The following is a 9,884-nucleotide window of genomic DNA, read 5'->3' as shown; positions in this document are numbered from 1 at the left end:
TAAGAAGGGTGTGATGCAACGCAGCTGCTCAACATTTGTGAAAGCTGAGCAAACACACTACACAATTATGCACATGTTTTATGTGTTGAAAAGACAGGACTGCCAATCTGGGGTTTGAACCAGTTTGGAAGCAGTATCTTCAGTGTTACGGGGAATGGTACGGTGGCCCTGAGGTGCAAAACACTACAACATTAACGAAGCACAACGACATTAAGAAAAACACAACGACATTAAGAAAAACACAACGACATTAAGAAAAACACAACAACATTAAGAAAACACAACGACATTAACAAAAACACAACGACATTAAGAAAACGGAAAAGGTAGGTCCCAGCGGAGACGTAAGAAATCGCTGATTGGACTACAGCTCGTTTTACTTCTGAACCGTAAGTTTTTCTGGAGAAATTTTCCCGTTGATGTCAGACAATGGGCGCCGTAACTCGAAGAGATGTATCTTTACTTCTGGTGTGATTTTGCCTCGGGAAACCTGACTGAAAAATTCACGGATACTCATTATCTTAAGGATATACTAAAAGGTAAGGTTAATTACAACAGCATTTACGTGTTAGCCCTTATTACTCATTGTCAATCCACCATTCTCTAACTGTATATATAATAAACAGCCTCCGATCGGAGAATAAACCAGCTAGCAGCTGCTTTAGCCACAGTTAGGAAACATATACACGCCTGCCTGTCAGTGCTGTGTTGTTAAGTTTCACTAAAATCACTGACAACTTCCAACAGTTGTTTAGAAAAGCATTTTAAATATTGACTTAAGCGCTATCTGCCAAATAATTTACATATTCTGATGTGATTCATAATTTCTCATATTGTTTTGTTCATCTTTCTCAACAGTAGCCTACCTAGCCTACCATATCTGGGATGGTCTTGTTCCTCTGTCCATGGCAGGTTCAGTCAATCAGCTGTGGGACATCTGCTGCCTAACATCAAACTATCATGAGCCTCTTGATTTAAAAGGAGACAAACCAGTACAGAGCCTCCCTGCTCCTGCAAGTCACACTTCTTGGATGAACACTCAATACTGCAGCTGTTAGAAATGAAATCTTTGTGTATCTATCCTTTAATTAATATCAATATGTATCTATTAATAAATTGATGTTGTGTAGAGTTCTGTAAAAACTATTGTAAATAGCTTCTCTTGAGTAATCTACATATGTGCAACTTTTACATTTAAATTGCTTTTTTTGTAAATCTTACACATCTGGCAACGAAGTATGTGGAGGAGAGGAAATGAGAAAGGAGAGGAGCTTATTAAAGCTGCCATTGTGGAACAAAGACATAAGGTTTGTGACCGTTTCTTGCAAACATTAAACACTGTACATGGATTCATATATATAAATAGATATATATATATACATACTGCAGCAGAACCCTCAAGCTCCCAGGGCTCAGAGGATGAAAGAGACCACCTGCGGAGGGTGAGAAGGGAATTTTATATATATATATATATATATATATATATATATATATATATATAACATTACACAAACATAATTATCACAGTTAACAATTTAAGTCATTGATAGAGAAAATTTATTTACAAACGGTATATTTTTATTTTAACAGTATGTACTCAGGGTTTACAACTTAAGAAGACATCCATGTAGGATCCTTGGCGGGTGCCAGTCTGCAGTGAACTGCAGTGAACTGGTGCCAGTCTGCAGTGAACTGCAGTGAACTGGTGCCAGTCTGCAGTGAACTGCAGTGAACTGGTGCCAGTCTGCAGTGAACTGCAGTGAACTGGTGCCAGTCTGCAGTGAACTGCAGTGAACTGGTGCCAGTCTGCAGTGAACTGCAGTGAACTGGTGCCAGTCTGCAGTGAACTGCAGTGAACTGGTGCCAGTCTGCAGTGAACTGGTGGGTGACAGAGCCAATGGTAAACTGTAGTGAGCAGTTTGAAGCAGAAGTCCCACCATGTGATCCACAGGGTTTTCCTAGCTGAGCACAAACTTCATGCACTTCGTTTCCACAGGCACCACAGCAGAATCAAGTGTAACCTGTTAAAAGGGATATAAAGGTGTTATTCCTATATTATCAATTTTCTACTGCCAAGTCTACAACCGCAGGAAAACAAAGTAAAAGAAATTTATCCTTCTAATCATAACCTTTGATAAATATTCATTGGAGAAATGTGAAGTTAATGAGCTAATATATATTGTTATGGCCACTCTTGCATCATAATAAAGTCAAAAAAAAATGCAAGAGTAGTCTTTTAGGAGGTTTTCAACTCACTCAAAGAAAAAATGAAAAGCACTCGCAGAGACTTCTCCTGTTTGAAAGGGGTTTCTTTTACTTATAAAAGTAACAAAAAATAATGTCTGAGTTGACTTCAAATATAAACGTTAATTTGTGGTACAAAAACCTTTTCACTCCTCACTCCTCCACCAAACAATCAGATCAACCCCAGCAGCTGCTTCTGCCTGTTAATCACTGCAGGAGGCTGACTGACAAGGAAGAGGGTCTAAGCAAAAATAAATACATAAATAAATATACAATAGATCTATCATTCACATAACCTAGATCTGCGAAAATTAATTTAGCAAAAAATAAATTAATCTAATGGTTAATAGGCTCCAACATATGTGAGTAGAGCTCATCACATTCCTCCAATGAAACTTTAATATCTATCTATCTTCCTACTCGTGTCTCTATCTTAGCAAGAGTTTGACTTCTCAGTTTAGCTGTCAGGTTTTGGACTTGAGACTACAGGTAATGTCGCTACTGAGAGGGTGGTGAAACTAGCGTATGACATGAGGAGGGTGACGATAATGCATTTTACGTGACAGGCGGCAACCCCAGTCTATACTATAAAAATCTGATTAAGATTAGAGCCTAAATACGTTCTATTTCCAAAACAGAAAGGCTACGTAATGTTAGCCAGCTAACAAATTACTATTGCTAAGTAATTCCCAGTAAGTCAATATTTAAAATGCTTTTCTAAACAACTGTTGGAAGATGTCAGTGATTTTAGTGAAACTTAACAACACAGCACTGACAGGCAGGGGTGTGTATACGTTTCCTAACTGTGGCTAAAGCAGCTGCTAGCTGGTTTATTCTCCGATCGGAGGCTGTTTATTATATATACAGTTAGAGAATGGTGGATTGACAATGAGTAATAAGGGCTAACACGTAAATGCTGTTGTAATTAACCTTACCTTTTAGTATATCTTTAAGCTAATGAGTATCCGTGAATTTTTCAGTCAGGTTTCCCGAGGCAAAATCACACCAGAAGTAAAGATACATCTCTTCGAGTTACGGCGCCCATGGGCTCTTTGCACCTAAGGCGTTGACGTCACATCTCCAGGAGCTAATGCGGCTCACTTTTTTCCGCTTTGAGTTACCATGACTGGTAGAAAAGACCAAGTCGTATTTCAGATGCAAATAAACAATACTATTAACATTGTTGTCTTCCTAATATAATGGGCTTTTAAGTTTTCGTTAATTTCCAAGCGATTCTGAATTAAGAAGATGGCTTGTCGCTACCAGCTAACGCCGCACAGCAAAGTTTGCAGCCTTCACTTCACTCCGGGTCAGCCTAAAACTACCGGGGACACGGATGGTAAATAAAGGAGCCTCCCTGAGTTATTTCCATGGAATCACTTCTATATTCAGCCTTAAAGAGTTTATGGGAACGAGAGAGCAGACCAGAGCCAGACAGCCGAGCAACTGATCCGCCTGTACATACTGCTGTAAACACCGTCCTATCTGAGCTCTTCACAAGAAACATGCAAAGGTAATAAAACGAAATAACACGGAGACATGAAGCAACACGGTCATATTTTTCTAAAAGCAGCAACTTTGAACCTGAACAGCTGAACCAGATCTCTGACACCAGAGCTGCGCTACGTCAAGCTATGAGGCTTGTTGAGCTTCGTCAGGCTTCGGAAGTAAAAAGCCCGAACCAACCGAACCCCGTTAGTCTGTGACACTAACGACAATAAACACACATAATATACTTGAAAATAAGATAAATACATTGTCCGTTAGAATGTTTAGATACTTAAATAGCACATTTTACAAGAACAATGTCCGAGAATATTGCCTACTAGCATAAGCTAACGTTAATGTTAGCCACAAAGTTTAAGTAAAACTCACCTTCGTGTCAGTGAATGTATAACGAGGCGAACATCTTAAAACCTTTCTCCAGCTGACTTGTTGGGGCTTCGGATCGATGTACAAACCTTGGCCAAGCCCTGCAAGCACCTAATGTAAATGATATTTGTATTGGATCGGAAACAATTGAGCCGCTTTACCCCGAACGCGGAAGCTGAGGTGCAAAGAGCCCATTGTCTGACATCAACGTGAAAAGGGTCTCCAGAAAAACTTCCGGTTCAGAAGTAAAACGAGCTGTAGTCCAATCAGCGATTTCTTACGTCTCCGCTGGGACCTACCTTTTCCGTTTTCTAACGAGCTGTAGTCCAATCAGCGATTCCTTAGGTCTCCACTGGGACCTACCTTTTCCGTTTTCTTAATGTCGTTGTGTTTTTCTTAATGTCGTTGTGTTTTTGTTAATGTTGTTGTGTTTTTGTTAATGTCGTTGTGTTTTGGTTAATGTCGTTGTGTTTTTGTTAATGTTGTAGTGATTTTGTAATTTGTAATTGTGCTTTGTTAATGTTGTAGTGTTTTGCACCTCAGGGCCACCGTAGAATGGCTTTACAATTTGAGACAATTTTGGCTTTAACCTACAACACAATAACAGCCAAGGAAACCCTAACTGTGTCAGCGTAGTTAAAGGATCAGTATTATACTGGTATGTTCGCAATATGTTAGGTTAGAAAAAGTTATGTGTAGTTTTCCCGCCATCCAGCAGAGGGCGCAGCTGGACATCATTAAGCGGAGCCAGGAGGAAAGATGGCGGGGTTTTACACGGAACTGGAAAAAGAAACGGTCCAAACAAGAGTCCTGTGCGGCTTGTAAAATGCACGTTATGTGGTTCTGTTTTGAAATATAAAAACCCAACAAGCTCCTTAAGTTTCACCTTTCAACTCAGCCGAGCTGCATGACGGAGCAGCGTCAACTTTAACAAAAATTACTGCTTTGCTATGAAGGTGAGGATGACTGAATGCGGAGGCATAATCGAGAAAAATTGTAACATGATGGTAAAAACATGATAGTTTTAAGGGCTAATTGTGAGTAAATACACTTCATGGAGCGAAGTTTTAACATTCAGGTGGCATTTCAGTATTAACGTCTCTCTGTTCATGGTGTGTTTCGCATATTTTATCCTTATCTTTTATTTTTCTATCCAGCAACTAAAGAGGTTCCTGTTATATTTTATAAATATGTCTAAGTTTATTAATGTGACAAAAGCCACAATGTTCTGTGTTTATTCAGTGGGAATGTAAAGCGGCTGACAAAATGTGAAATGGTCATTTAAAAAAAAAAAAAAAATTAAGCATATAAAAAAATAGCCCTATAATGTAAAAACGGCCTGCTTTCTTGAAATCATTAAAATGGCCACCTGTGGCCACTTAACAATTAATTGTTTGTAGATTGATAAGACCAATCAACTAGATTAACTCACTAATGATAACTTGAATACTTAGGGGGGAAAAAATCTGTTCAACAGTTTACAATGTCATTTATGGCTTTTAAATAGTCTGCTTAATTTGTAAAGATTATAGTCAAAGTTTTCTTGCTGGGAGTATAAAATAAATTTACTGTGTAAAATTAATTGTTTGGATTCAAACTGGAAACACAACAAAATCATCCTGACACAATATACAAGGAGGCATGTAATCTATATTTTTAAAAAGATTGTCTAACGTATACAGCATCATTTTGTTGGGATTTTGATTGAAACACTAAGAAATGTCTGCTCTTTGTATTTAGTTTCCCGATTTATAAGAAAAAAAAAACATAACTGTGGTTTAAAGGATGAGTTTTTAACCAAACATTCAGTTCCGGATTTTCCTGTATTCTAAATTAAAGAAAACGAAAAACCTTTTACTATGTGCTGCACCCTATTATTTATGATTTATTGGAAACAAAGATAATAAAACCGAGCAGACATTTGTTTTGTTCTTAAACGGATATAATGTCATGAAAAACTGACCCAAAAAGAAATTTGAAACGAAAAACCTGTACCCAGTTGCAGTTCACATTAAACGATGTTCTACAAAAACATTGAAAAATAAGCACATTAAAATTGTATTTTTGCATGATTTTATAACGACAACATCACATTCAGGAACAAAATTCATAAGCTTAGTCACACAAACACAATGCTGCTCCTGAATAGGGTCATTAACACCGGATGGTTTCCATCTGGGTTGCAGAGTTAACAGGATTTCATTGTTGCACTTTCCTTATAGCTGTTGATTAAAAATGCCTCCAGCAGATAGGTGTGATTACCCAGCTGCTACCCAACACTGGGACACAAGCAGCATAATGGTGGGGATAATAAATTAATTTTACATCCCTGATTGAACCTTGCTGGACATATGGCTTCAATGACACTAAAATGAGACGTTTGTCTACCTAAATGGCCTACAGTATAAGTCTTTACAGTCTTAATATATTTTTGGAGCTGCATTTGCTCTAAAGAAAAACTGGTGCATTTGGAAACAAGATGTAAGGGGAGAGCAAATTTTAAAAAAGCTTTAAAAACCTTGTTCAGTATCTCAGTTTGAGTCTTCCAAAAAAGATAAGTAAAGTTCTCTTTACTTCAAGCAGCTTGGAGATGTTGGTCTGAAACCCATGATAATCCAGTTTATGATCTGTTGGTGTCATTTTCAGTAAGTTTTTGTCAATATTTCTATTTGTAAACATGCCTTTTTGCACAGAAAGGAGGTTGTACATCACATCAAAACCATAAACCTTCAATATATTGAACAGAGTGATGGCAGAAAAGGGAACCAGATTTTCTTCTCACCTTTTAAGGTTCTGCGACTTTAAAAGCAGATTAAAAATAAAAGAAAGTCTCCCTGGGGAGCATCTTTGCACAGTCGTCTGTGTGAGAGAAGTGCCCTTTAAAACGCTACTTTGATGGCATTTCTTCATCATTAGTCAGCTGCAGGTGAGGACAGTAAAGCTGCATGAGATGGGGATGTAAAAAATGCAGTTGTAGGCAAACCTGAAAGGTGACTCCACTTTGTAAAAGCCTCCACAGGTTGAGTTTGGTTATTCATGTGTTTGTTGGCCATACTTTAAAAGCTGAAACCATCTGCTTAGCAATTACCAACGGTTTCTTTTACTCCTGTTCAGTGTTGTGCTGTATTTGGCTCCATCCATCTTCACATCACCAGTTTCACCATCCCTGCCAGAGAACACCTTTCCCTCAGCATGATGCAGCCACCGCCAATCTCGTGTCTGCTCAGGTAACCAAATAGCATTACCTTGTTGTGAGAGATGGCTGGTGTTTCCACACCATGACCCTCTGTGTTCCTTGTGACCTCCTGTGTGGTTTTGTAACAAATTAGTATTTTTTTTTAATAATGCATAAATATGTTTTACAAACACTTTTGATGGTCATTGAAATATTTGACTGTGTTGGGAACGTAGAGGGATGATATGGCTCATCATCAGAGCATTGCTCCACCAGGGGGCAGCGCAATGCTACGTGACACGCTACTGGCTAGCATATTGTCACCTTCCTAAATAATGGCCGAAGTATTTATTTTTTTTGTCAAAATAATTTTTTTTCCTAAATAATCTTAGCAAAAAATGACTTGGACCGTTATTTTAGAAAGATGACGATATGCAGAGCTGCCATTCGACTCTAGGCATTTGTTTCTGCCATGATAGCTTCAAATGTGTGTAGTAATATTGCATATTAAGTATATGTGGTTAAAATACTAAAACAGGTATTTGTAGTCAGTCTCGCGTATATGCAGATTTACTTCAGTCTACTGTAGGCATGTTTAATCAATGCCAAGCTGCCATTTACACGTGTTGTGACCAGTCTAAACATTGTATGACAACATGCAGCTTGGTAGTCAAACTGAATTTGGTGTCTGATGTGAGGTTTTCAGTTTGCTTCAATCTGAAGGGCTTTTTCAGTTTTTGTCAAGGAGTGTGTGTCAAACCTGAACTGTTTAAAGTAAAGCTGAGACCACTGCTAGTCTTTAAGGAAATGATTAAGACAAACTAAACTTGTCTTTTGTTAAATGAGACAAAAACAATAATTGGTCTAATTTGGATAGTGGGTGTTCTGGATCCACTATCCTGTATAATTTTGATATTTTCTTGCTAGATAGCTACACCTTACATTGATAGCACTTAAAAAGCTCCTGCCAAAGGAGATGACTAAGGAGATGATAAGGTTTTGGAAAAGTAATACACCACAATTCTACAGGACATTTGATCCTTAAGATAAGAGCTGGCTTTGAAATTTTCAGAGGGCTGAGTGGTGGGAACTAGAAGCCAGGTGCATTGCATTTAACATTCCACTTAACTGAGAGCAGGAGTGCCTGATAATCATCAGTTGAACATTCCCAGTTTCATTTCACATAGTTGAAGACCAGTAGGTACACTGGTTTTCCATTTTAATCAGTCATTATTATGAAATGTCTTTATTTCTAGAAAATAGTGTGAGCCTTATGATCTACAGGAACAAGCAACCTCCAAAAATTAATTTTGCAGTGAATTTTTTTATTGTAAAATTACTTATCTGACATTATGATTCATTTAAAGAATTATGGGGTTTATGTCGCTAAACATTGATTGTAGCCTTTAATAACATCTAAACAGGTTGTAGAGTCTAAAAACTAAAATTGTATTTGATGCAATACGGACCAAGCAGAGCGAAGGCGCCGCATACACACCTGGAACACAGCATCGCGTTAACTAGAGTGGAGAGAAAACTGAAGTACTGCACAGACTGATTAGGTAAGTGGAAACAGGTGTACTCACCAGAAACAAGGAGCAGATGCAATAAGAGGCAAGCTGAAGACGAGACCACTGTAACTCAGACCTCCAGATGGAAGAGACAAGCCAATTAAAATAAACATGATTTAAATAAAATTAAAGGATAAAAAAAAGTTTTAACAATAAGCTTCATTTTCCAGTCAGACAGATAATCACTTCTAGATTTATAACACATAAATCCAGATAATGTAAAGCTCAGGCATGCTGTGTGCTTCCTCTACCAAAATGAACATGAAGAGGATGCTTAACCCCACCTTTAAGACATGAAGACTTCCACGATAACACCCGACAGCATGAGGTGATTTTATGTGCATCGTTGACTTGCTGCACCGGTGAGATAAAGTCTCGGTTTAAGCTGGCTCAGATTCTAAATTAGCTCCCAATCTAATAACGTCTTCCGTTATTTCTTTCCACCACATGAGAGAAGTCATTATCCAGTATCACCACAGTTTGTCAGCAACATTGCCAGCAGTGGCAGTTTGGGTATAAGGTGAGGTAGGGGCTTTGCAGCTATCAGTTTGCTTTTTAAATTATTGAAGGAAAAAAAAAAGACCCATAGCGGCATTTTCCGACCTTGTTATGGGTTGGTAACATGGCAGCACAGTGCAAAATGACAAACTGCAGCAGTTTCATTGTGTGTATGACCTAATTTTATCATAATCCTCCCAAGCAGTCACCCAGTTCCCAAAAGGCACAGCGGAATAACAACATTGGAGAGCATGGTAATTGAAAGGCAGCCACATTTAAGGTGAAACAGCAAAAACTGCTCATCTTCAGCCAGTTTTTTCAGCTGTCTTCAGTCTTTGAGTCTCCTGAATGCAAGTGATGAGTGTTACTTGTTTCCAAGGCAATTTGGCTTGTATAGAGTTCTCTGGATCGATTGGAGTCTTGAAATAAGCAGAGTGGCTTGCCTTGCTTTCAAGGTATTGACACAGAAAACAAATTGCTGCATTGTGAAAGAGAAGCTCATTTCCACATCAGAAGCGTTCACA

The 9,884-nt window shown here is 38.3% G+C and overlaps 1 long non-coding RNA gene across 2 annotated transcripts; it reads left to right on the top strand.

Annotated features, from left to right (window-relative positions):
* The first annotated feature begins 423 nt into the window (after window positions 1-423).
* On the top strand, window positions 424-2,555 carry LOC148153448 (uncharacterized). 2 transcript variants are annotated; one of them, XR_015761664.1, is made up of 4 exons: window positions 424-539; window positions 859-1,307; window positions 1,390-1,442; window positions 1,591-2,555. It is a non-coding gene; the product is annotated as an uncharacterized LOC148153448 (long non-coding RNA). The 2 variants fall into 2 exon arrangements; XR_015761663.1 differs by lacking the exon at window positions 424-539 and having other exon boundaries at window positions 750-1,307.
* The last annotated feature ends 7,329 nt before the right edge of the window (window positions 2,556-9,884 follow it).

The sequence above is a fragment of the Poecilia mexicana genome, unplaced genomic scaffold (assembly GCF_051168715.1).
Source record: "Poecilia mexicana isolate PSO_F unplaced genomic scaffold, ASM5116871v1 scaffold_20, whole genome shotgun sequence".
Taxonomy (NCBI): Eukaryota; Metazoa; Chordata; class Actinopteri; order Cyprinodontiformes; family Poeciliidae; genus Poecilia; species Poecilia mexicana.
Note: the sequence above shows the minus strand (reverse complement) of the source record. Positions and strands in the feature narration are given on the sequence as shown.